Source organism: Diceros bicornis, chromosome 18 (assembly GCF_020826845.1).
Source record: "Diceros bicornis minor isolate mBicDic1 chromosome 18, mDicBic1.mat.cur, whole genome shotgun sequence".
NCBI classification, from domain to species: domain Eukaryota; kingdom Metazoa; phylum Chordata; class Mammalia; order Perissodactyla; family Rhinocerotidae; genus Diceros; species Diceros bicornis.
In genome coordinates, this window is record NC_080757.1 from 54325053 (window position 1) to 54351443 (window position 26391).

The 26391-nt window shown below is 51.5% G+C and overlaps 1 protein-coding gene across 3 annotated transcripts in view; it reads right to left on the minus strand.

The window, feature by feature from the left end:
* The window catches only part of SDK2 (sidekick cell adhesion molecule 2), a 266842-nt gene that overhangs the window by 238526 nt on the left and 1925 nt on the right, over positions 1-26391 (minus strand). The gene's annotated exons all lie outside the window — the stretch shown is intronic.

The following is a 26391-nucleotide window of genomic DNA, read 5'->3' on the forward strand; positions in this document are numbered from 1 at the left end:
AGTCCCGCCCAGCCTCGCCCCTGCTCCCACCCCTCACAGCCCACGAGAAGGGAGATGCCCTGGGTGCAGACAAAGGCACCTCCTGGGCAGGACAGGGGCCTGCAGGACGAGGTCCCCACTGCCCCTCTCAGGTTTTCCTGCCCTGCATGGGGAAGGGGAGGGGTAGGACTAGACACGTGCTGCCGGTCACGGAGAGTTTAAATACCGCAGACACTTCCCCCATCTCAGGAGGGAGCCAGGATTACCCATCAGCCACCAGGGAAGTCTCCCCACAGTACAGTTGTGAATTAAACATGCAGCCTAATGAGTTGATTTTATTAGTTTGCAAACGCATCGAGAACTCGTTATCAAAATAAACATCAAGTCCTTTCACCCCCGACGTAGCCTCCTCACGCGGGGAACATAAACACAAGGATACAACATCCGTGACCCAACAGCACTGGCTCTCACCACCCCTTGCCCTGACCCTGTGGCCCTGCTGGGGTGGGGGTGGAAAAGGAAGCCAAAGGAAGGGAGTTCTGCTGCTGAGGACAAGACCAGGGTGGCAGTTGGAAGGCTCTGCTTCCTGGGTCAGGCCCCTCACTCCAACCTGACTCCTGGGGTGGGGGTGTGGGTGGGAGGAGGAGCACAGAGGACCAGCCAAACAAATAATGATAATAATAATAATAATAATAGTAATAATAACGGCAGCAGCATACTGGATGCTTACTATATACCAGGCTCTGTGCTGCATTCTTTGATCTTCCACTAATCCTATGGGGTAGGAAATACAATCCCATTTTATAGATGAAAACACTGAGGCACAGAGAGTCCTTTCTCCTGCTCAAGGTCATGCCAGGGAACAGGGGATGCAAGCTGGGGTGATCTCACCATCCTAGCTCCCAGGCTCTGCCTCTCTGCACCCCCATTCCCACTCAGTCCTGAATGTGGCCTTTGGCATGAGAGATTTTAGCTACACAGGAGACTTTCTTCTGCTGAGTTAGGTGAGGGCTGGGTTACAGACAGCAAGACTAGTTTTCCCTGAAAAAGATCTCCATCTTCCTGTGGCCAGGCAAGGGGCAGGGAGATAGATAAGTTGACCTTTGGAGGAACCCACCCTCCCAGCCCAGGGCTCTCTCTGGCTCGGAGCCTCGTCTCCCTGGAGACGCCAATGTGTCTCCTGCTTCCCTCCCCCTCCCCCTGGCCCCCAGCCCCTGGAGAGAGTGGTTCCAGGCTGGCGGAATTAGCCGCCAAGCCAGCAGGACAGGGACCGTATTGTCATGCTCTGCAGTCCGTGCTCTCTTTGGAAAGGATGTTCTAATCCCATTTCATCCGCTTTCCACGGCTGTCAGCTGTTTGTGGGCATTTGGGAGGCAGGTTTCTGAAATCGGAGCCATTGTGCGCCCCACCCCCACCCTCCGGCCCCTCCCCCGCTGCCATGTGCTCATCCATCCATCACGCTGTCCTGGACCCTTTTGTTGACCGGCCAACCTCCATCCAATGGCATCTCAGGCATCACCGCCCGCCAGCTGCTCCACCTTTCCTTCTATTTTGGGACTGCAGTGGGAGAGGCTGGGATGCATCAGCCAAGGCCCCTGCAAGGAGGACACGGGGACCACGGGGAGGGGGGACCTCTTGGATTCCCCAGGGAAGGAATTAACTAAGTTTCAGCCGTTTCTGCAAGTGAGAGTAGACAGAAGTGTGATCTCTGAGAAGAAGGGACCTGAACTTCTACTCAATTTATTCCCATAGTGCAGAAGAGAGATCTAGCTACTAAAACAAAAACAAAAGAAAAAACCACTACCCGCAGCCCCTTGGCACACAAGATAGACAAGACGAAGTCCAGGCTCCAGACAGGATGCTCCCTTCCCCAGCCTTCTCTCCCACCCCTCTGCCCCTGTGCTTTGAACTTAATGCCTTTTCGTTCCCCAAGCCACGAAGCCATGGTGTTTCCAGCCCCTAGGGCCTCGCTCAGCCTGGAATTCCCTCCCACTTCCTCTGAGACCTGGTTCCCACTCCGACTCAAAATTCAGCACAGGTGTTACCCCTCCAGAAAGCTCTCCCTCAGCCCAGGATGGACCACGAGCCTGCTGCCTCGGTTTTCCTGAAGGACTCGATGGTGCCTCTTTCTCAACACTTGATTTGAGTACCCTCTGGGATTTCTCTGGGTCTATCTTCCCTCTCCCTAGACTACACTGTGGGTCCAGGCTTGAATTGAGCTCAGGGACCACCAAACACGTCCTAGGCATCTTGGAAAAACAGCTCATAGAGGCTGCTCCTCGACCTTTGTGCAAATCCTGCCTGGCTCAGAGTAAGTGCTCAGTAAGGATTAGCCACCTCTATCATTGCTATTATTCCCGTTGGTCTCATCTTTATTTCTCCAGTTCCTAGTACTGTGCCTGGTGTGCAGTGAGTACACACTTCACAAACGTTAAAATTGTTGACTCAATAGTGTGGGATTCTATTTAGTCTTAGAAAGATACAGCAAGAAGATAAGCCTAAAAATCACTGATGTGAACACTCTCTATTGTAAATGACAAATTTGAGGCCCCAGAAGTAAAGTAACTTGTCCGAGGGCCCTGAGTTGGTCTCTGGCGGAGCTGGGCCTAGAACCAGGCCCCCTGGCATCCCAGTGATGTACTGCCCACCGCCCGGATAACCTCCTCACTGTAAGCCAGGAGTCTATGGCAGACTATATGCTCCTGCGGGGCAAAGTCTTTACAGGTTTCTTTGTAGAACTCAGTTCTTTGCATAACACTTAGAGGATGTTAGGGGGTGAGGAAGACCCATTGAAAAGAGGGAAAACACACATTCTCCCCAAGTTCTGCTCCTTTCTCCATCTCATCCTATTCTGACCACCACGCGTGACCCCAGGGCCTGATCCCGGGGCCTGATTGGCTGCCATGGCGGTTGGTCTGGAATAAAGCTCCCAGCACAGCGTGGTGACGCCCAGTTTCTGAGCCACAGTCATGTGAAATAAGCAACACACACACATACGAATACATGCACACAAATAAACATGCATACACATACACACACACACTCACACAATGCACACATCATGTGCCCCTCACACACACACACACACACACACACACACACACACTTCTTCCCTCTGCATCCTAGCTTGCCAGTCTGCACAGGGCAGGCACACAGTCCGTTTTGTGAAAGAGCTACTGCCTCTTTCCCAGGATGCTATGAAGGGACCAGAAAGGCCAGCCACTGGGATATTCCCTTGCAAACTGGCCTCAGGACACTGCAAACCCAGCACTCCGGCTGTCCCAGGCTTCCCAGTGCTCCTTCCTTCCCTGCCCTCCTCTCCTGAGCTGGGCAAACTCTTCTACCCCTACCCCACAGCCCTCTCCAGCCCCAGCTCCGAGGGGCACATCAGGCAGGGAGAACAAGGAGGAGAGAGGCCGGCTGTCGCGATTTCATTTCCCTTAAGCTGGCTGACCGATTGCCTTTAGAGCCCTGCCTGTGGTGCTTAGCCCTGAGCATGTATTTGTCTTGGTTTGCTTTGTTTTGTTTTGTTCTCCGGGCTGAATTACCATGTGGCAGCAGATCCTTTTTCTGGAGTAAGAGAGTCTTGGTCCTGGGTGTTTGGGGCTGGGAAAAATTAACGTTCCAAGATGGTATAAAGGAAGGAAGGTACAAAACTAACTAGCCTTGGAAAACAGCTACTTTTTGCAGAGAAATATGGGAGTCACAAGGATATGAAGCCCCTTTCTTCCTCAGCCCAGTCCTTAAAAAGGTGCTTGAGAGATGGGCGGGGGGGCGCTCGGCAGAGTTACAGGCACAGCATAGTTTCCTTCCAGGTCTCCGATGGTGGAGTGCCTGGGAAGGGGTCAGATTCCAGGGCTCAGGGGCAGAGGGGCCCCTTCTCAAGTGGGGACAGCTGAGAATGGAGGAGGCAGATGGGGTGAGCAGAGAAGCAGGCTCTCCTAGGAAGAGCAGAGAGAGAAGAAAGAGCTAGGATGAGAGGGAGGATTTTCACAGGCCCACCCCGGAGCATGGGAGACAGTCGACAAATAGTTATTGAGTGAAGGAAGGAAGGATCGAATGCCCATGGCCCTGAGCACACTTGTGGGCAGGGTGGGCATGACAGCTGGCCGCACACCCAGCAAAAGGGCTGGAGGGCTGCAGAGGGGAGGGGAGAGGGCTTGCAGGGGTGAATTTCAGTGGCAGCAGAAAGGACCTATGTTGCCTTTCTGATTCTAGAGCTGGGAGCTGCTGGAGGGTCTTTCTCAGGGCCACACTCCCTCTCTGGAGAGTCTTCAGGGGAAAAGAGTCAACCTTCTCTTTCCAGGATGGTTTGAACGCAGTCTTGCGCCAAGGCAAATGGAAGAACCCAGAGACCCCTGGGGTCTCTTCTGTCTCCCGGCTCTGATTTCCAACTCCAGGCAACTTGAGGAGGAAGGTCCCAGATGGTGCCACCCGGAGACCTCATCCACCTGGCTGCAGACAGCACCCCCGTCCAGCTTACCCAGTAGCATCTCCAGGGGACACGGGGAACCGGCAGACACGGAGCACATGGGGTGGGAGGCAGGGGTCCCTGCTATTTTTGTTGTTCTCCTGAGTGATTTACCATCCCTGCCAATATACCTCCCTCTCCTGGTGAATTAACCGTCTCTTCTGAAATCATAAATAATTAGTGAGCCGTCCCCGATGCCACTTAACAGTTCATGTTTTCAAAGCACTTTCTGCCCATTAACTAAAGAATTCTTGATGCACCTCCAGGAGGAAAGCACAATAACAAGACGGAGCCCGAAAAGACCTCCGAAAGTCATCTCATCCATCCCCCCACCTCTGGGCAGGACTGTCTCAAGGAAGAAACCAAACAAACAAACAAACAACCCACTTTGTTTTGAGAAAACATCAAGATCAAAATGCCTAAGACAAAACAGAACAAAGAGAAGCAAGTCATAACCAGGGTACGCTGCTCTCTGAGTTGACTACCAGCCCGAGCCCGGCATGCCAAGGAGCCAGGGAGACCCGTGGAATGTGGCAGGTCAGCAAGGAACCCGTTAAGAGGCAGAGGGGTGGTTAATTCAATCCAGGGCAAACTGGAGAGACTTTGATCCAATAGCAGTTTTCCTTACCTGCAAGGAGGGAACATGGTAATTTTCTACATAACACCCTTTCATTAGCCTGTAAATGACACAGTTCTGATACTTAGGAATGCCCCTCTTAATTAGGCCCCCTACCTTCGCCCAGACACATGTAAAGTTTTGCTTCTGGCTTAGGGCAGAAACGGCCGTTCATGCCAACTTGCCTCTCCCTGTGGAAAGGGAGAGCTCATCGTGTCTGTTGATTCACTTATAATTTGCCAAAACAAGATCCTCCCTGAGGGCTGCAGAGCCAGGGGGAATCTCAGAAGCATCGCTCATTTGCCATTCCTAGAGTCACAACCACGTAATGTTTCCATGAGGAACTATTGAAATCCCCCGTGTGCCCAGCACAGAGCAGAGAAGTGAAAGGAAAAAGGGGGAGACTTCATCTCTGTCCTATGAACACAAAGAGCATTTCTCTCTGGAATCGACCATCCACTTAGCGCCAGGGAATGGGGCAGGAGGAGTGTGGAATGCTGCCCTCCTCACCCTAAACTCATAGTTCACAGAACACGGCCAAGCAAGAAATCTTCTACAGGGAAAGTACCTGGCAGGTAACTTCCCATTCCCCCCCCACCTCTGCCATTCTCATTAAAAGCCAAGGAAAGCAATGGTAGGAAAGAGGGGAGAGAGAAGTGGGGATTCTGCTGCTGGCAAAGCCCAGTAAACTCCTGCCAGAGCAGCCATCCCACAGCTCACAACCACAGACTCTGGAGAGGACACAAAGAAAGCAACTACCTGGAGGCACTGGAGAGTGAACCACAGCAGGCAGATTCTGGAGAGGACCTGATGCTTGAAGAAGCACATGGCATAACGTGAGTTTCCTATTTTTAAATGGCTTTTAACTGGAGGGCAGGCTGAAGTCAGCACAGCAGAGAGAGCTAAGCTCCCAATGGAACAAAGCTACAGTAATCAAAAGAGTATGGTACTGCCATAAGGACAGACACTGACACCGATGGAATAGAATTGAGAGGCAAGAATTAAATCCAGACATCTACGGCCAGTTGATTTTTGACAAGGTTGCCAAGAACACTCAATGGGGAAAAATTGTCTCTTTAACAAATGGTGATGGGGCAATTGGACATCCATATGCAAAAGAATGACACTGAACTCCTACACCACACCACAGACAAAAATTAACACAAAATGGATCAATGACCTAAATATAAGAGCCAAACCATAAAACTCTTAAGAAAAAACACAGGGTTAAATCTTCACGGCCCTGGACTTCACAATGTATTCTTAGATATGACAACAAAAAGAAAAACAGGTAAGTTGGACTTTATCAAAATTAAAAACTTTTGAGCATGGAAGGACATTACCAAGAAAGTGAAAAGGCAGTCTACAGAATGGGAGAAAAATACTTGCAAATCATATAGCTGACAAGGATCTAGTATCCAGAATATATAAAGAACTCTTACAACTCAATAACAAAAAGACAAACAACTTGATTAAAAAATGGCAAAGAACTTGAATAGAAATTTATCCAGAGAAGATATATAAATGGCCAACAAGCACATAAAAAGATTGTCAACATCGTTAATCATCAGAGACATGCAAATCAAAATCACAGTAAGGTGCCACTTCACTAAGATAGCCATAATTAAACAAATTAATTAAAAAAATGGAGACAATTAAGAAAATAGAAAATAATTGTTGGTAAGGATGTGAAGAAATTGGAACCCTTGTACATTGCTGGTAAGAATGCAAAATGGTTCAGTAACTGTGGGAAATAGTTTGTCAGTCCCTTAAAAAGTTAAGCATAGAATTACCTTATGACTCAGCAATTTCCCCATACCCCCCAAATTCAGAACAGATACCCAAACAAATACATGTTCACAGCAGCACTACTCACAATTGCCAAAAGGTAGAAACAGCCCAAATGTCTATCAACAAATGAATGGATAAACAAAGTGTGGTATATGCTTACAGTGGAATATTATTCAGACATAAAAAGGAATGAAGTACTGGTAACAAGCTACAACATGGATGAACCTCAAAAACATTATCCCTAGTGAAAGAAGTCAGACACAAAAGGTCACGTATTGTATGATTTCATTTACATGAAATATCCAGAACAGGTAGATCTATAGATACAGATTGCAGATGGGTGGTTGCCAGGGGCTGGAGGGAGGGGAAATGGGGGAACAACTGCTTAATGGGTACAGGGTATCCTTTTGGGGTGATGAAAATCTTTTGAAACTAGATAGAGGTGGTGGTTTCATAACATTGTGAATGTACTAAGTGCCACTAAATTGTTCACTTTAAAATGCTTAATTTTACGTCATGTGAACTTCATCTCAATGAAAAAAAACTCCAACAGAAAACTCAGAGTCTTGCTGGCCTGAAAAACTAGAGATTATGGGGCAACCACAGCCCCTGGAAAGTGAGGGGTGAATCCTGGAAAACAGAGAGCCAAAGGGAGGAACCCCAAATTCTGTGCACACACTGCCTAAATCTCTGGCAACCCTTTAATGATGCCTGCTCAGGGAGACTGCAGGTAACCCAGCTGAGGAGAAAAGAACTAAACTGAGATTTGAGCTCCTGCCCGGAGAGAGACAGTTTGCAGTCCGAATCAACTAAGTTTAATTCCCACTAAAACAAAAATAAAATCAACACCCTTTGAAAAAACATAAAAGAATTCAGGTTCTCCATAACATAACAATCACAATGCTCAGGATGGATTCCAAAATTACTCCACATACAAAGAACCAGGGAAATATGACCTATTCTCAAGATAAAAGACATCAGTGAAGACTGACTCTGAAATGTCTAGCTGTTGCCGTTAGCTGGCATTCATTATAAAGTGGCTACTATAACTATACTCAGTGAGATACGTGACACTATGCTCTTAATGAATGAAAAGATAGTAAATCTTGAGAGAGCTAGAAAAATACATATATAATATATAAAGCTATATGGAAATTTTAGAACTAAAAAATAAAATACACGAAATTTAAAAATTCACTGGATGGGCTTAACAGCAGAATGCAGACAATAGAGGAAATAGCGAACTTGAAAATACACCTATAGAAATTATTCAATCTGAAGAACAGAGAGAAAAAATATTGAAAAAAGTGAACAGAGCCTCAGAGAAAATGGGGCTGAGAAAATATTTGAAGAAATAATGGCTGATATTTCCCCAAATTCAGTGAAAGACATAAATGCACAGATTCAAGACAGTCAGTGAACCCCAAGCAGGATAAATACAAAGAAAACAAAACCACACCTAGACACACCATAGTCAAACGTCTGAAAACCAGAGATAAAGAAAAAGGGGTCAAAGGATTCCATGTCCCTTTCTCAGCTACCCCTGCTCCTATGTTCCATTGTGTGCCCCAGCACCGGGACAATGAGGAGGGCTTGGCACAGCTCTGATATCAACCCTGCGTCCTCCGGAGTCAGCCTCCGCTGCCCACATCCTCTACTGCATAGGGGATACTGTGCTCCAAATGTCCAAACTTCAGAAGGCTCTTCCCAGCTTCATATTTCTGCTCAGCCCTGAGCTCTAAGCACTTTTCTCTCTGTTGAACAGAGAGGTCAACTACACGGCGGAAAAAGCCTTTTACCCCTGGGTTGCCAGAAAGTCAGTCACACATTGAAAAGGGGATCCAGGACCCTCCTTCATGCCCCCATTGTCTCTGTGCATATCTGGGCTGATTCCCCAGCCAGATGCAGACGTCTCTACCCCTTCTGTGATTCTCTCTTGACCTGCAGCGTGACCCTCTGGATTATAGAAACTGGGGCCATTTCTATGGCTGGGACAAGGCTTCTCAGCTCAGGGAGAGAAGCAATAGTTCTCATTCCTTTTCCTCTTCTTTCTTTGAGTGGAGGGAGGCAGGGAGCCCTGTGACAGGTGCTGAAATGGAAAGCCGCCCATCACATCACCTGGGGGTGGAGTGACTTGCAAAGGACACTTGGACAAAGTAAGGAGAGGTGATCCTTTCTTTCCGGGCCTCACCCACTCCTCTTATGGGACAAGGGCCCCAGAAGGACCAGAGGGGAAGCAGCTTCTTCGGGGGAATCTCCTAGATCTAGGATGGCCCAAGAGCATGGGCCCCAGTCTGGCAGGTTTGGGGTTGGTTCTGGCTTTCAGCTTTTGGAGCTCTGAACTCCAAAGGCCTCAGCAGGGAATTCAAGGGCCGTGACCATCTTCTTTGTCATTTCTGGGAGAGGTAGCAAGGACCCAACCCTCTGCTCCTCCCATCCGGCGCTTGACTAATGGCCCCGCCTTGAGGCCTTTGTGCTCAAGGTGCCCTCCGCCTGGAATTCTCTTCCTGAGCTTGCGTGTCCACATCCCAACTACTGTGCGTCTTTATGTTCCCAGTTCAGATACTCCATCTTCCACAAAGTCCCTCCTGATGCCCCCCAGGGGGGAGGCGTCTCTTCCACATTTGATTATTGCTTCCTATTTCATTTTGATTTATTTAACAAATACTTATGCAGTGTTAACTATATGCCAGAAGCTCTTCTAAGAGCTTTAAAAATAATAACTTGTTTAATCCTCACAACAACCTCCTGAAGCAAGTACTACCATCTCCAATTTACAGATGGGGAAACTGAGGCTCAGAGAGGCTAGGGTGCTTGACCACAGCCAAATGGCCATCCTGGGCCCTAGGGTGCTAGCTCTTACCCACGACCTTAGTTCTCCACTGCTCTGTAAGCGGCTGGAGGCCCCATCAATTGGTTGAGTAGAGGAACAGGGAATCCCAGCCCTCTGCCCAGGGCCCTGAGAGGGAGCAGGGAGTAAGGAGGGAGGAGGTCTTCCCATCCCCCTCCAGACCCACGGAGCTAGAGTGGGAGGAAAGACCGGGGAAATAAAACGCACCTGACCAGTTCAGTTCCTCTCTGCTTGGCCAAAGCAAAGACGGGCAGGGAGGGCTTCACAGATCTAGCCTAACGCCACCGCGGGACTCTGACCCCACAGGGTCAACTCCACTGTACCCACCTCCTCCCAGACCCTGACTCAGCTCCCTTCCGCCTATGGGTCCGGCTGGGCTGCTCTGTCTTCTTCCCTGATGTTGAATGGATCCAGGCGGCGCAGGGAACTGTCCTTAAATGAGTGATGCTTTCCCACAAGAGTGCCCCTGTGCCTGTTCCCCTGGAGAATTTTCAGTTTTGTTTATTTATGGGATGATTCCTTTTCATGTTCTCCTTCCTGTATCAAAGATGGCACTGCAGATAGACCATTCACAAGGCAGGGCCTCCGGGCTGCTTTTCCAGGAGGAGGATCCAGTGGGACAGCTCGGGGCCCCACGCTCCTTCCCAGTCCTCTCTGCTGGCTGGGGTGGGGGTGGGGGCGGGGGCGGGGCGGGGAGGAGGGCTGCCCTCTGACCACAGAGAACTTGGATCCAAAAGAGACCAATTTTAGGCAACCAGCAGCTTTGTACATACTCCACAAAGGGTGATGGAACTGACAGCACATATTTTAGGAGGGCCTCTGTCCTCTAAAAATTTGTCACAAGATAGCAACAGCAGCAAATGAATCTAGTGCTTCCCAAACTTTAATGCACACACACGTCACCTAGGGATCCTAAAAAGCAGATTCTGATTCATCAACTCTGGGGCGGGGCCTGACATTCTGTATTTCTAGCAAATTTCAAGTGGTGCTGATGCTGCAAAGACCACTCTCAGCCACTCAAAGCACTGGCACCTCCAAAAGCCCTGCATTAACCTGGCTTAACTTGGGGAAGACACAACCCTAATTGTGGTGGGAGTGATAATGCTGTTAATAGTAACCACTATTTCCCGAGCAGCTACCATGTGGCAGATGCTCCACGCCACGGCTGACTATAGAAGGAGAATCTATGCAGTGTCGCAGAAGGATTTTCCTGGTCTCCCTCAAAGAGTCAATGGGGAAGGAGGAAATCGGATACAGAAGATTAACATTTTCTGAGCAATGTCTATTGCTGCCCCATTTTACAGATGGGGGAACTGAGGCTGAGAGAGCTTCAGTCTCTTACCGAGGTTCTACAGCTAGCAAGCAGCAGGGCCAGGATTCTAGCTGAGGTGTGCTCTCGCTTTGAAGACAGTGGCATTTTGTACACAGCTTCTCACGGGATATGGAGACAGAGGCAGCGAGAGCAGTGCATACCAGACAGGACCAGACAAGCAGGCACCCGAGACATGGGGCTGAATTCCAGATCCCTCCCCTCCGTTCCCCTGCCCATGACGATCGAGACGGTCTCCTGGACAAAACTTCATGGAGAGGTTTCTATGCTTGTTCACCATTCTGCCTCACCTAGTCTTCCCCCTGGGGGCTGAGACAAGAGAGCCCCTTGCCTTTTCGGCCCAAGGAGGTTGGTGGGGGCCCAGGAAACAGAGCAGGAGGAAAACAGGATCCTAGATGCTGGACTCTCTGCCCGTACACACCAGGAAACCGAGGCCAGGAGAGGGGAGGGGATCCTCGAAGGCTCTCCCCAGTGGGCAGGGCCGGCCTCGTTGGCGAGTGGCCTGTGCAATCAGGTGCCCTTTTAAGTGCAGGACCCACCCTTGGTTTAATGCTCTGTGGTCACCATCTTGGAATTCTTAATAATTTGTTAACCAGAGGCCCTCATTTTCATTTTGCACTGGGCCTTGCAAATTGTGTCACCAGTCCTGCCGGTGGGTTAGAGATTGGACTCTATTTCAGAGCTGCTCCTACAGTGTAGTAACTGAGCAGCGCTGAGCTGGCCAGAACTGTGTGATGGGGCAGGCCAACGCAAGCCCACACCTCCACGCGGGCCGCAGCCCGAAGGACTGGAACACAAAGGGAAACTTGCGGAGAGGAGAAGCGTGAGGAAGGACCCTCTGAGGGCCGGGAAAGTGACATGGCAGAACAGTGCCTGAGGGAGGCCTAGAACAGCTCCCGTGTCCTCCCATCTGTGGCCAGGGCTGGGGAGGGAGGCGTGAGCCCAGCTGTCTTCAGGGCCTTGGCCTCTCCAAGGAAACCACTGCCCAACACCACCCAAACCCCGAGGGCTGGGAGGATGCAGGGCGCTCAGCTGTGCCAGCCTGGCCCCGGGGCTCCGTAATTAGAGCCAAGCCCTTCACTTGGCTTTCAGGATTGGCCAAAGGAGAAGGCAAGAGCCAAGTGGAATTGATTCAGAAGCTCTGACCTGGCCCGGAAGTCCCCGCTCAGAGGGGAGGCCTGGTGGAGGAACCAAAGCCAGACATTTACTCCTCTGGGGCCCCTGTCCCCCAGGAGACAGGTGCTGGCATTAGACAGAGCTGCGGAAAGAATGCAGAGCCTGGGGCAGGAAGAGGAGAGAGACTGCATTAGGCCCAGCACATTCTACGAAGACAGTGATGGGGGAGGGGACAATGTTCTGGAGCCTTGAGGGCAAACCCAAGGGTCTGAGCCCCAGGGGCCTGGTCCATGTTGGGTCTAGGGGGTTTCCCGAATCACAAAAGTTTGGAACCACTGTGCTGGGGACAGACGGGCAGCGTCCAGTCTACTGGGGTGGCCTCTTAGCCCTGTGGCCCTTCTTCATTTTGGCCTTCCTGGGCCCAACTGACAGAGTCAAAAATTGGCTGGGGGCCTAGGATCTCACGGGAATCTCCGTGACATTGGACAATCGGTGAACGCCGCCAACATGAGCATCTTAAATTTTTGGAATCAACTCTTCTGGCCTATTTTGTGGTCCAGAGGATGGTTGAAAACAACCTCATGGGGGTTGCTGTGAGGACTAAAAGCATTAACACACGCAGCACCCTCAGAACGGAGCCTGGCAGGGGGTTAGCATCATGTAAACGGTGGCTATTACCCCACCTCAAGGATTCCAAATGCATTTTTACATCTCTGGAGTCTGCATGCATCTTAATGCAAATTAAATGGCAGCATTTTTTCTTTCTTCGTGGCCCATAAAATAATGACATGTCTTATAAGCGGTGTCTCAGGTTCAATCAAACATGGGATGATGACGATGACAATGATGATTGTGCATATGGGACTGCATCTTTTACACGATGCCTCCTTCCATGTGAGTTGGGTTCTGGGGTGCTGTTGAGTGCCCTGTTCCATCTGGAAACAGGCATGGAGACCCCAGGTTACTGGAGAGGGCAGGAACCTGGGGTCCCCTAGGGAGGTTATTCCTGGGTGATGAACACAAAGTCATGGGCTGAGGCTGTGACAGGCTGGCAGAGTCCTAGACAGATGGGTCAACAGCACGGAGGTGGAAGGTGGGACAAAGCTCCTGCAGGAGCCCCTCTGACTCACACAGGGATACCCTATGTGCCCCACAGGCCACGTGTTAGGTCTGTTTCCAAATATTATATCAGCCAATCCTTCCACAGCCCTGGGAGTGTGAGGGAGTTTTGTTTGTTTTAAATCCACACTTAACAGATGAGGAAACTGAGGCTCAGAAAAGCTAAGTGATTTGGCCAAGGGCCAAAGGGCCCCACCCTTGGTTTAGCCTGTGAGTGGCAGAGCCAGGCCAAGTTACGGGCCAGCCATGCAAACAGGACCACACCATTCTGCTCATCAGCAGTTAGAGGGGGAGCAGGAGAGGCAGAGAAGGCTCTGGACAGACGTCAGCCTTCCAGCATGGCCGGTGGTTGAGAACTCAGGCTCTGGAGCCAGCTGCCTAGGTCTCTTCCCAAGTCCCCCACTTACAAGCTGTGGGACTCTGGGCAAGCTGCTCGAGCTCTCTGGGCCTCAGTTTCCTAAATCAGAGAATGGGGAAGTATGCATGTAGAGCAGTTAGAACAGGCTGGGGCGATGGGGGCTCTTATTGTGCCCTAAGTTTCAGTGACTCCAAAAGCTGATTGTCCAGGAGATGAGTTGCAGGCTCCCCCAACCCAGCCCATGGCCCTCTGTGTCTGGGGCTAAAAGCTGGGGTAGCAAAGGGGAACCTAAGCTGAATGTCACTCAGGGAGCTGACTCCCAACCCTGCAGAGAGATATTCAAACCCGCCACACTCCAGAGAGACCCTGGGGCATATGGGAGGAAAGGTGAGAGGGTGGCCCCCCTTCCAAACGCACACCCAGGGCTGGCTCCTGACCCACCCTCTCCCCGGCAACAGCCCTTGCTGCTTTATGGCCGGGCTATCTGCACCCAGCCCCCCGGGACCCTAGCCTGCTCCTCCGGCTCATGGCCCCAGCTGTTCTGCAGCTCTCCCACCTCCCAATTCAGCTGATGCGGCCATCCTCATAGCTCAGATGCAGCTGAGAAAGAGGGTTCAGAGAATCGCAGTCCTGCCAGTGGCTGGCTTTTTGGCTAAGGTGCCAACAACTGCCGTGGGTGGACCCTGCAAGGGGGTGTGACGACCCAAGCTCCCGAGCTCTTGGGACCCCTCTCTCAGCTCTCTTGGCCTCACCTCCTCCTTTATAAAATGAGGAGCCTTTTGTAATCTGACCATAGTGGTTCTCTGAGTTCCCCTACAGTTTTAGCTCACCTGCTGCCCCTTAGGGGCTCCAGGGACCCCAGGGCAGGGGTATTGGGAGGAAGACCACAACCCCAGATAGACAGGCGGGAGAGTCCCTGCGCCTCTGTTTGCTGCTTCGCTCCTGAGCCTGCAGATCTAAAGGATGGCTGAAGCCCAGGAGGGTATGTGCCCCTCCGTGTGAGCACCCTCAGGGCGAGGGCCACGTCTGAGGAAGCAACTTGATAATGTGCGCATTTGCTGCCCAGAACCGCTGCCTGGCAACAGAGAGGTTGAAAACGAAGGCCCCCCGGAGGTTCTAAGTCAGTGTCAAGAAAGAGAAATGAAAGGGATCCAGGTTGGAAAAGAAGTTAAACGGTCTGCATTTGCAGATAACCTGATTATGTATGTAGAAAATGCGATGGAGTCTACAAAAAAGTTACCAGAACTAATCATTCCATCTAGCTGAGTCGCAGGGTGCAAGATCACATGTCAGAATCAACGGTATTTCTAGATCCTGCAGACAAACAAGGGGAAGTGGAAATAAAAAATAGCATTTACAATTCCATCGAGAATATGAAATATTTATGGATAAATCTGACAAACGACGTACAAAACCTGTACTCTGAAACCCACAAAACATTGCTAAGAGAAACCAAGGAACTAAGGAATGGAGTGATATCCCATGTTGAGGGGCCAGAAGATTCGATGTGGTCAAGAGGTCAACGCTCCTCATCTTGATCTCTATTATCAATGCAATCCCAATCAGAAATCCCAGCAGGGTTTTTTGAAAAAATCTGATTCTAAAATTCACATGGAGATGTAAAGGACCTAGAATAGCCAAAACAACTCTGAAAGAGAACAAAGTCAGAGAACTAACGCTACCTGGTTTCAAGACTTAATATCAAGCAGCAGTACCCAAGACACCGTGCTCGTGGTGTAAAGACAGACAGATGGATAAATGAGGCAGAACAGTGTCCAGAAATAGACCCCCCCACACACTGACAACTGACATTCAACAAAGGTGCAGAGATAATTCAGTTGTGAAAGGGAAGTTTTCAAAAAACGATGCTGGAACAACTGGATATCCATTTGAAAAAAAAAGATAGAAGGAAAAGGTCTAGACCAGGCAGAGAGGGGCTCCTCGGGGCACAGGAAACTTTAGGTGGTGACGGATATGTCCGTTAGTTTGATTTGGGTGATGATTTACGAGTTATACGTGTGTCAGAAACATCAAGTTTTACTCTTTAAATATGTGCAGTTTATTATGCCAGAACAAAAACAAGGCCCCCAGTGTTCCCTAAGGAAGATAGGGGCTCCTCCCATCCTACAAAACCTCAGCTTCAAGGTCACCTCCTCTGTGAAGTCTATGCTGGGGCAGCATCCTCAGGTCACCCCTCTGGAGCCCGGCTCGCCTGGTTCCCACCTGCACTGAGCACCCTTCACACCGTCCTCTATTACTGACCACATGCCTTCACTTGACCCTGACCAAGGCAGGGACCTGCCTTAGCCTTCGCTGGCTCCCAGGCACTGTGCTTGGTGCAGAGTAGGTGCTTAGAAAACGCTGGATGAGCAAATAGAGGTTTGGTTATTCATGGACACATCAGTGTGACTTTGGAGCTTCTAGCAAAAGCTGCAGCCAGTGCCAACTTCCCTCCCTGCCCCTCCTCTCCCAGGAAGGAGGCCTCTGGGCTGGTTTGTTGTTGTTTTCTTTTACAGAAGGACGTTGGGAGCAAGAGCTTTAGGTGGTGAGGAAAGAAGAAAGGAGTGAGCAGTGGTCACACACCTCCCAAGTGCAAGGCCGTCCAGGAATTTCAAGTGTTGTCTTAATCGAGCTTCACCATCGTCCTCTGTGGTAGAAGCAGACAGAGTCCACCTCAGCAGAAGTGGCTCAGCACAGCCCCCACCGCGGCACCCCGACTTCTCCTCTAACCTCTAGGCCAGGCCTTCTCAAAGTGTGGTCCTGGGACCAGAAGCAGCACGTCACCTGGGAACTTGTTAGAAATGCAAATTCCCGGGCCCTACCCCAACCTGCTGCATCAGAAGCTCTGGGGCTGGAGCCCAGGAATAGGCATTCTAGCAAGCTGTCCAGGGCATTGGATGCAGGCTCAGGTGTGAGCCCCACTGCTCTGGGCCACCCTCTCACCTCCATCAGGGCTCCAAGAAAGTGCTCCTGAGCCCCCGGACGTAAGGGCACTCCGCATTCATTCAGCCTCTCTTCAATCCCCAGGTGCCCAGGGCCCGGCATTATAAGGGGGCCACTCCCTGCCCCCATCTGTCAGCCTCTCGGAGGCGTGTCTCTGCTTCAGCTTGGACACTTAGCCTGGGCTCAGAGGGTCCAGAGCCCCTTGAGCTCTTCCACAGCAGAGGCACAGGAGAAGTCGGAGTTAGAGGCCTGCCCCCCACACTCTGGGGCTGGACATTCCAAGTTCCTGGACAGACAATAAGTCCTAACATGGCCGGCGAGGTGGCGGGCAGGGCGGTGCAGACAATGGGCCTTGTGTTTCTCCCCACGCCTTCCTGCAGGCTGCTCTCAACCAGGACCCTGCGAGGGAGGCTGAACCATCAAAGGCACAGCAGTCCCCTCAACTGGTCCTGCCTGCCTCTGCCCAAGGCCCAGGCTCAGGCCAGGGCCCCTTATCACAACCTCCCTCACTCCCTGGGGCCGAACAATGCTCCTTTTTCCTGGAGGTTTCCAGCACCTTCTAGGTTCTTCATCCACCAAGGCCTTAGGAGAAAGGGTTACTTCTCTTCTTCTCCCCCACATCCAGGCCTCTGTCTTCCTGGGGCAGGGGAGAAGGGGCAGTGAACAGAGCTCTCCAGCCACTCGGAGCTACTGCCAGAAGCACCGCCTCTCGCCCTGGCTGATTTCTCTTCATTAGTGCAATCACATCAGCACTGACAGCAGCGTATTTATTGCTGCCCCAACAACAACCATTTTTCACCCCGTGATGCACAGCCTGATAATGAGCTTGGGGCAGAGCTAGTGAGGAACTCCCCTTGGCCTTCCTAGGCAGCTCTGGCCCCCACTAGCCGGCCTGCCGACCCACCCCCTGCCTACCGAACCTCCTCCAGGGCAGGGAGAAGGGGCTCCACATAGGGAGGTCAAGGGCCCCTGGGCTGAGCCGGCCAGAGCTGTGTGAAGCCAGTGAGCATGCCGGCTGTGGGGAGGAGACTTCAAGGTTGACTGCGCAAGGAGGCGTGAGTGCTGGGCATGGTCCCAGGGCAGCAGCACTTCCTCTGGTCTGGGTGCTGAGTCCTTGAGCCAGGGCAGCAAGAGACATGAACAGAGACGGGGAAGGCTGGCCACCTGACGGGAGCGTGGGAGTGCATGGATGCACAGAGTCTGCTTCCTGAAGCCCAAGAGCCTCCAGAGGAATCGGGAGGCGGTGATGGAAACCGATCTGGAACATTCAGTTAGTGCTGCACGGACAGCAGGAGGAGCTCGGGGCTGCTGGGGCTGCTGCAGGGACGCAAACTACCATCAGGCCCTGCTTTGCCAGAGCATGGTCCTCCTATAACCTCAGCTCTCCTGGAAGGCCCTACACGTTCATGAAAAAGACCCCTGTGCAGCGGACAGAGTCATCATAGAGCCCAACGCCTCTTACCAAGGAGAGTCTTCGGGCCCTCACTCAGTGCGCTGCCCCAACTCTGCTTCAATCACAACTACAGTGGTGTTAATGCACTGGGTGGCTTCCCAGTGCCAATTAAAAGGGGAAGGGGGGGTCCAGGGAGAGGCCAGGAGACAGGCCCCCTAATGGTATGGAGCAGACTGGCTGAAGCTGGGGGAGGACCCAGAAAATACCAACTACCCAAGGTCCTCTAGGGAGGAGCTGACAGACTTACCCTCACACCCACCACCCTGGAAGGCACCGCCTTCACCAGTCATGGCTGTGGTGGCCCAAGGTCGATAACATTTGGGCCACAATTGCTTTAGGAGGTAGATATGTGTATAAAACATTACAGAAAATTTTAAATACAAATGGTTGAAATATATATATGTAAAGCATCTTAGAATCTTACAGACGATGTGACCCAAGAGATCATCTCATTCAAGTTTTTCAAAACCAAGTTTTGACACATATCCCAGCAGGTCCAGGAAGCCACAGGGCAGACGTACCACATCTTCCAGCAGCATCAACTGGCTTTAAAATATCCTTTGTGTGATAAAATAGAATTCAGATAGACTATGGAATGGAATGCAAAATTTCATGTATTTAAAAAGGAAAATATGAAAAGGAAAAGGTCGTGCAGATAGCGGCAGCTTCAGGCTGCCCGGCAAGGTCCCCAGGGCATGAGTCCACTCACCTCCACCACCGGAGTCCATCACGAAGAGCTTGGAAATGCCGTATTTATGTCCCCATGTCTTCCCAGTGAGGACACAGACACCCAAAGGGACCCAGTGAGAATCGGTTGTGGCCTCTGAGGCCCGCACAGTGTCACACGCCTGTCACCTCCTCTCTGATGTGACTATTACCCCTACAGCACCCTTCTTTAAAGGGTTAAATTCATTAACTGGGAACAATAATTTATATCTAATACCTCTATCCTTGTTGATGAAGGGTTATTATCTAAACTCAAGGAGTTTATAATTAAAGAAATCAGTCACACACACATTACAAGATAATTCAGAATCAACAAGGCCAAAGTGCCAAATGAGACAGCCAGACCACTGGCATCTGAGAGCTCAGAGGCTCTGGAGGATGTGCTCCAGCCGCTGGACCTCAGGGGAGAACAAGGGGTGCAGAAGGGAGAGAAGAGGGAAGGGGGCTGACGGGTTCCCCGGGTGGTGAGGGCAGCTGAGCATGGTGGAGGGGGAGGGGGAGTGAGATTGCAGCCGTGCACAGGGTGAGACTGTAGGGGGCTCCACGTTGGTACCACAGCAGTAGGGAAGCCACTGGGGTGAAGGCCTATAAGTGGGGGGTGATGTGAGAGATATCAGCATCTGAGACCTTGTGGGTGAAGATCAGGCATCAAGAGAGGGCTCTGAGTTCCCTCAGAGAGAGGAGAGGCCAGCTTGGGCTGCATCCCAGGCCCTAGCCCTGTGCCCACCCAAGCTGGGGAGAAGCTTGTGGTCAAATGAGACAGTTCCCAAATCCCAAAGCAGCCTGGGAAGCCATTCCTGAATGTGGATGTCTCGATAAATTCAAAAGCAATGGTGTGGGAAGCAGCTGACCTGTATTCATTGTCTCTTTCTTACAACTCAAGTGCCCTTGGCAAGTTACTTATGTTTCTGAACTTCAATGCTAACGAGGTTGATAACGTTAACACACTCTGGCCAAACTCCTTTACAGGTTGGGGTGAAGAGTAAATGAGATGTTTGTGACAGCTACCCACAGGAATTTGAGGTTTTATGGAAGGATCCAGTAAAAACATTCACCTTAAGGCCTGAACAGCTGATGATAGCTTAATATGTGAGTTCTCTGTGGCATATCTGCATTTTAAGCTGGAGACAGAGAATGTCTTAACCAAAGAAATCCCTAATAGTGGAAGTTTAGATGCCACTGGAAGGTCTGTGAGAAATACAGGGAGCAGAGGCATTTGGGGTCAGGGCACACGTCAAATTGCAGGTCCAAAGCTGACTCTGCTTCCCCGACACCAAGATGACAATACAATGTTGAACACACACTCGGTGTTTACTATACACTGAGCTCTGTCCTCAGAGCTTAGCATATCTCTTTAAACTTTGTCACAATCCAATGAGGTAAGGACTAGTGTTATCCATTTTACAGATGAAGACCTGAGGCATAGATAGGCTGTGTAACTGATCGAAGGTCACCCAAGCAGTAAATGACAGGTAGGATTCGAACCCAGGGAGGCATCTATGTTTCAGGCTCCTTAGGAGCCTGTGCTATCCCACCTGGGTCCTCTGATGGCACATTCTGGATTGGCTCTCATGGTTCAAAGCAGGGGCATCTCTACCAGACTCATAATTGCCTCACATGATGTGGTGACAATCCAGTGTCCAGGTGTCCAGCCACATTTCTGACCATCACCCAGACTCTGGGCATCACGGCTGCCTCCCCATTTGCACATTTGCACCTCCACACAGGTGCCTGGTGGAGGAGGGTCCAGCAGGCCCCTGGGAGTCACTGTATCCACCCAAGAAGCCTAATTCCCTGAATGAGCCGCACTATGGCAAATAATATTTCCTCCCCTTAGGATTATCACATCATCAAAATTTCATCACCACTCCGGGTCACTAATAGCTTCTTCCTACATGGCATCAAACTTGAATGGCTTTTCTTCCCCACCCCATCCAGTTTAGAAGACTCTTGTCTGGTTCGGTCACTAGCAAGCCAGTCATGAATGCCCCAAGTGACCTTAAGGAGACTCCCCAAACATCTCTGGGTCATCCCAACCCCCGGAAGGGGACAGGGGAAAAGAGCAGAGGGAGGAAGGGGTTCCCCTTCTGACTGCTTGTGTTCTGCCAACTTAAGACTCAGTGAAGAAACAACTAGGGCAGAGGTAAGAGCCAGGAGCATCGGGAGGAGGAATCCCAGGGCTATTTCCAAACTCCGGTACCTTCCCTGGACCAGCCTGGTCTTCTAACAGCACAACTGTCTGAGCATCTCTCACTGGAAGATGTGGAGGCAAAGAGCAGCCTGGGGCAGTGGAAAGACGACAGGTGTTGGGGTCTTAGAGCTCTGAGTTCAAATCCTGACTTCCTAGCTAGAGGGCCTCAGGCAGTTAATCGCTCTGAGCCTCAGTTTACCCACATGTTGGACTTGCAGGAGGATGGAGGCAGGTATCAGTCGTGATGCACCTAATGCTGTCCGACCCGTGGAACTGCGCACCACACGTGAGTTCGCTTGTCTCCGTAGATCCCTAGGATGGGGAGGAAAGCCTCAATCATTCTAAATGGGAAGAAGCACAAGAAAGGGGCAAAAAGAAGATGTGGATGAAGTACAGAGTAAAGATACCAGAGGGAAAAAAACCTGAAAACTAAATGCAACCTGAGATCCTGTCTTAAGATCCTTTGGAGGGGCAAACACAGAAGCACAAAAACAGTTAAATTAGCTTATTAAGTGCTTCTAATACGTCGGGCTCCGTGCTGCACGCTCTGCTGTGTCGTCTCATCTACTTCTGGTATTTCAGACATGGACACAGGGGTGGAGGATGTAAAGTGACTGAACCCAAAATGTAACAAAGTGCAGAGGCTGAACCCAGGTCGGCCCCATTCCAAGGCACTGACCCTATACGTGCCACTTCTCAACAGCTTAAGGAAAAAACCCAAAAAGCCGTGCAAAGTAACAGCACAGACTGGGGGCAACTCCCGAAGGCTTTAGGGCCAGCCCCGCCTTGTGTAAAGTAATTCTCTGTAGGAAATGCAGTTCTGGAGACCACAGAGTCATCTCGCGGTTATGAAGGAATGCCAGACATCACCAGTGGCATCGAGATCCCGTCCTTTCTCCAGCACCTGGAAGGAAGCTGCACTTCGCAGCTCCCTAGACACTGGGCGGGACCATGCGATCAGTTCTGGCCAATGGGCTGCAAGGGGAAGTGATTCGGGCTACAGCATTTAATTGTTGATGCAAGTCTTCCTCTCTTATGTATTTCGAACGGTGCCTCCATGCAAGGATGGGCATTACTCTCCAAACCCCTACCCGTCCTCCCAATTTCCTCCACATCTTAAAGGTGGAGTTCAGCTGGTAGGGATTCAGCAAGGACCCAGGGGCCACCCAACCCAGAGGCCAGGCTGCTAGAGGCAGTGTCACCTGTCGGGCCAGAGGCAGGCAGAGCTGGGAATGGGGCGAGAAAGTCCCCCAAATGGGGCTAGAGCCCCAATGGCAACACCACTCGGTCCCATGTATGCCTGGGCTGGAGCCTCTGGGGGGCGGGGCTCCCACCCTTGGGGTGTTTGGCTGTGCAGCGCGGTGAGGGGTCCATGGCAGGGGTGTATGTGATGTGCAGAGGAGCTTGTGAAAGTGGGTGAGGGGTCAGAAAAGAAGCTGGAGAAGTAGGCAGAGGCCAGATGACAACGGGCTTTAAGCCTTAGGTAGATGTTCACTCATTCATTCCCTCATTCATTCATTCTTCATTCGCTCATTCATATTTGTCTAGCTCCTTCTACATGCCAGGCATGGCCCTAGTGATTGGGGATAGCTGTGAATAACAGTGAATAAAATAAAGCCCCTTCCCCCAGAAGAAAGAGCAACAACAGACAAGTCAGTACATGTGGGATGGAGCTGAGTGCTATGGAGAAAGTGAAGGGGAAGGAGGGTGTGCCTGGAGATGCCATGTTGTAGGGCGCTTGGGGATGGATAAGGGACATCAGAGAAAAGTCCAGAAGGAATTAAGGTGTGGGCGCGGCCGTAGGGATGGCAGGAACTTCAAGTGTCAGGAGGGAGGCCGGGGCGTGCCTGGTGAGTTCTGGGAACAGAGAGGCGGTCAGCGTGGTGGCCCGAGAGAGTGAAGACTAGACTGGAGGGGAGGCTGGTGTGCGGGAGCGAGGGGGTGGGGTTGTGACATGTTCACACCTTGAGGCCAACACATTATAAACACCTGACCTGTGTTAAGAGCATTTTTTAAGTGGTTGGGATAATGTTGTTTAACATCCAAAAAAACCCTATGAAATAGACACAGCTACTTTCAACTGTCTCCTCACTGTACAGGTGAGAATACTGAGCCTCAGCTCAGGGTCGCTCAGAGGTGGAGGCAGGGGCCAGGGCCCAGGCTGGGAGGAGTCCGCCATGTGGGTACCCCCAATATCTGAAAGAGAGGCGCCTCAGCAGGGCTCCCCGCGCTCAGAGAGGGGCTTCCTGGACCAGACACCTGGCCCGAGGAGTCTGATGAGCTGAGCTGAGTTGTGCAGCCCGTCCCTGTCCCCCAGGACCCTGAGCAGCCCCAGACAGCCCCTTGTTCAGCACCGCTCACTGGCCCTGCCTTCTGCCCGATGTGTGGACAGCAGCGGGTGGGACGACAAGGAGCATCCGGGATGTCTCAGCCACGAGGCTTGTTTTCCTTTCCATTACAGGCAGCGAGGCCGCTGCCGGCAGTCGCTCCTGGACCATTTGTTGCTATTGGCATCCCAAGGCCTCAAATTATGATGACTAATTCTCACCGCTTTAGGCAGCTCCAGGGCCGTCTGCGGCAATGTGCTCCAGGGGGAACCAGGGTGGAAATCCCACAGGCAGATGTAACACCCAACATCAATTCCAACTCAGTCTCCTGACTCCCCGAGGGGCTGCAGTCGGAGGGACGGGGAGGGGGTGCTCCAGCCAATCAGAGGACTCCTTCAACCACAGCCGAATCCTAGGATAACCAGCCACAGGGAGGCCAATTTCTTCATGAACATAAAGCACAGTTGTCTAACAACTCGCTTGTTTTGTAAGGTAGTGAGTCCTCCATCACCAGGAGCATGCAAGCAGAGACCAGATGGCCACTTGTCCCAGGTTTATGGACAGAGGACAGCACTAGATGACTTTTCATGTTTCTTTCAAGTCAAATGTACTGATTCATGCTAGTCCTCAGGACAGAGAACAAGTTCATTCTCCCTTACCATTTAGCTTACAGCCCAATTGTGTCCTGTGTTACAAAGTCAAATGCATACCAATATGCAGTTTAACACATCATTTCAAAGTCGGCTGTTCAGGCACTGTTTAAACAGAGAAATGCTGTAAAGGATTTGGCCTCTTTCCCAGCCTTCCTTCCCTGATAGAACAAGGTTTCTGGCCCCTACTCTGGCCTTCCAGCAGAGGACATAAGGGAGAGGCGGTCGATAAATATTTGCGGAACAAATGCACGAGGCAGGTGTCAGGCTGCCAGCGTGATTCGGCCTCTGGGTGGGGGTCCTGGGTCTGTTTGTCCCAGGCAGGGGCAGCCAATAGGAGCACCAAACTGTCACTCATCTAACCACAGCCAGAATGTTCCAGACTCCCCAGCGGAAGCCAAGGGGCACACAGGTCGAGGGAGAGGGGGTGTGGGGCAGAGAGCCACCTCTCTGGCCATGGGAGAAGGGGACATAGGGAGCAGGGGTGCCCCTGGCCACTCCTGTGTGGGACTTTGACACGTATCAGCTGAGAGCCTCCGGCAAGCGTGACACTCAGCCTTGTGGTAATTAGCAAGAGGCCCTGATCAATAAGTTATTTTTTGCTGTCAGTAATTAATAATTACAGCTTAGCCACACCATGTAATTAAACTTTCATCCCGCTCCCGCGTGTGCTGTTTGGCTTTTGTGGTGATTAGCTCTCAGCACTAAACTTTCTCCCTTTGGAGCTTGCAGGAACCTCCGGGGCTGGGCCTCCCAGCCCTCACTCAGGGTTTCCCTGCTGCCTGCTTCACTCGGCTCAGACCCCCTTTTGTTCTTCCTCCAGGCACTGTTCTCCTGAAAGAACCTTCTGGACCAGGGTTTCCCCGCTGCCTGCTTCACTCGGCTCAGACCCCCTTTTGTTCCTCCTCCAGGCCCTGTTCTCCTGAAAGAACCTTCTGGACCAGCTGGCTGGGCTGCGGCTGCCCTCCTTCCAGCCTCTTGCCTCCTCAGGATGTCCTCCAGCAGTAATCAAGCTTCATGGCACATGAAAAATCTTGCGAGGCGCTTGTTAAAATGCAGACATCCAGGCCCACCTAGACCTTTCCAATCAGGTGCCTGGGAGTGCAGCCTGAGACCACTGGAGGGCCACTGGGAGACACAGTGATGCAGCCAAGGAAGGAAGGAAGAGGGAAAGGCATTCAACGGTTTTCAGTGGGTGGCCGGAACCGCTCATCACAGTCCTTTGGCTTATAGAGTAAAAGTAGTCATAATAGCAACATAATAACAACAATTACTCTGTATTAAGCACCATCTAAGTGCCGGGCACTTGTGGGGCCTCCCCTGAATACCTCTAATCCTCACATCAACTCTGCTCTTTCTACAACAGCACTGCACTTAGTTTGGGAAAGGAGTGTGAATCTTGCGACGCTGAGTTTCGGAAGGAAATGGTCCAACGATGGCTTTTGGTATAAGCAGGTGGTGTCGCCAGGTCCAGCACATGACAAAAATGAGGCTAAGTCTAGATAACATCCAGCGGTGGTAAATGTGAGATTTGTCCCAAGAGAGGAACGCTGCTTGGTCCCTCACTCTTTCATGACTGGAGAATGGGTCTCAGGGGCTCAGAAGTGACAAAGATTGCCAGTGGCTGCAACCACCCCAAAGGTCACGGCAAGGAGAAGCAAAGGAGAAACTCTGCTCTCTAACCCCAAAGCAGATAAGAGAGGCCCCCCACCCCATCCCACCCAACCTGTCCCCCTAACATCTGAACTCAGCATTGCCTCCAAGCCTCAGCCAAGACCAAGTTCCCACAATCCCCTGCACGGTTTGCTGCCCAGGAGACAAATGGAGGAAAGTACCTGACGACGCCGGAAAACACTCTCTTGGAGCCAGAGCAGACAAACGGAGCAGCAGGGGACCTGGGCAGCCACACTCAAAAAGGCAGCAAACAAGAGAAGCAGGAGAGGGAGTGAATCAATCAAAAGATCTTCACGGCTTCTGACAGGGGCACACCCTTCCCACAGGAAACACAGGGACGGGAGGTGGCCTGGCCTTCCCTTCAGCAGGACGGGTGGAATCTTGGCCTCAGGTGGATGGGACAGGTGTGGAGGTGGGGCATGGAAGAGACTTGATGATCTGGAAGGAAGGACCTTCAGGTGCCCTGGGGACTCCTTACGGGTCTGGTCCTGGATGGGACAAGAACTAGTGAGCCCCCTGCCCAGGGAAATCATGCCATTGCTGGAGTCTGTGCAGTAATTAAGGTAGAAGGGTCCAAACAGAGGCTGACAGCCCTCAGAGCCCTCCCTGTCTCCTGGCTTTCGGTTAGTAATCCCACGGGCATCTCAGAGCAAATCTGTGATGTGTCGAGGGCAGACCACAACCCCTTCCTAATCTGCCAGCCTCACAGTCCTGTTGGGACCGGCAAGCCCACCCAGCTGCAGATGCTCCTAGTTCCAGGGAGACAGGGTCTTAGAACCACCTGGTCCCGTTCCTG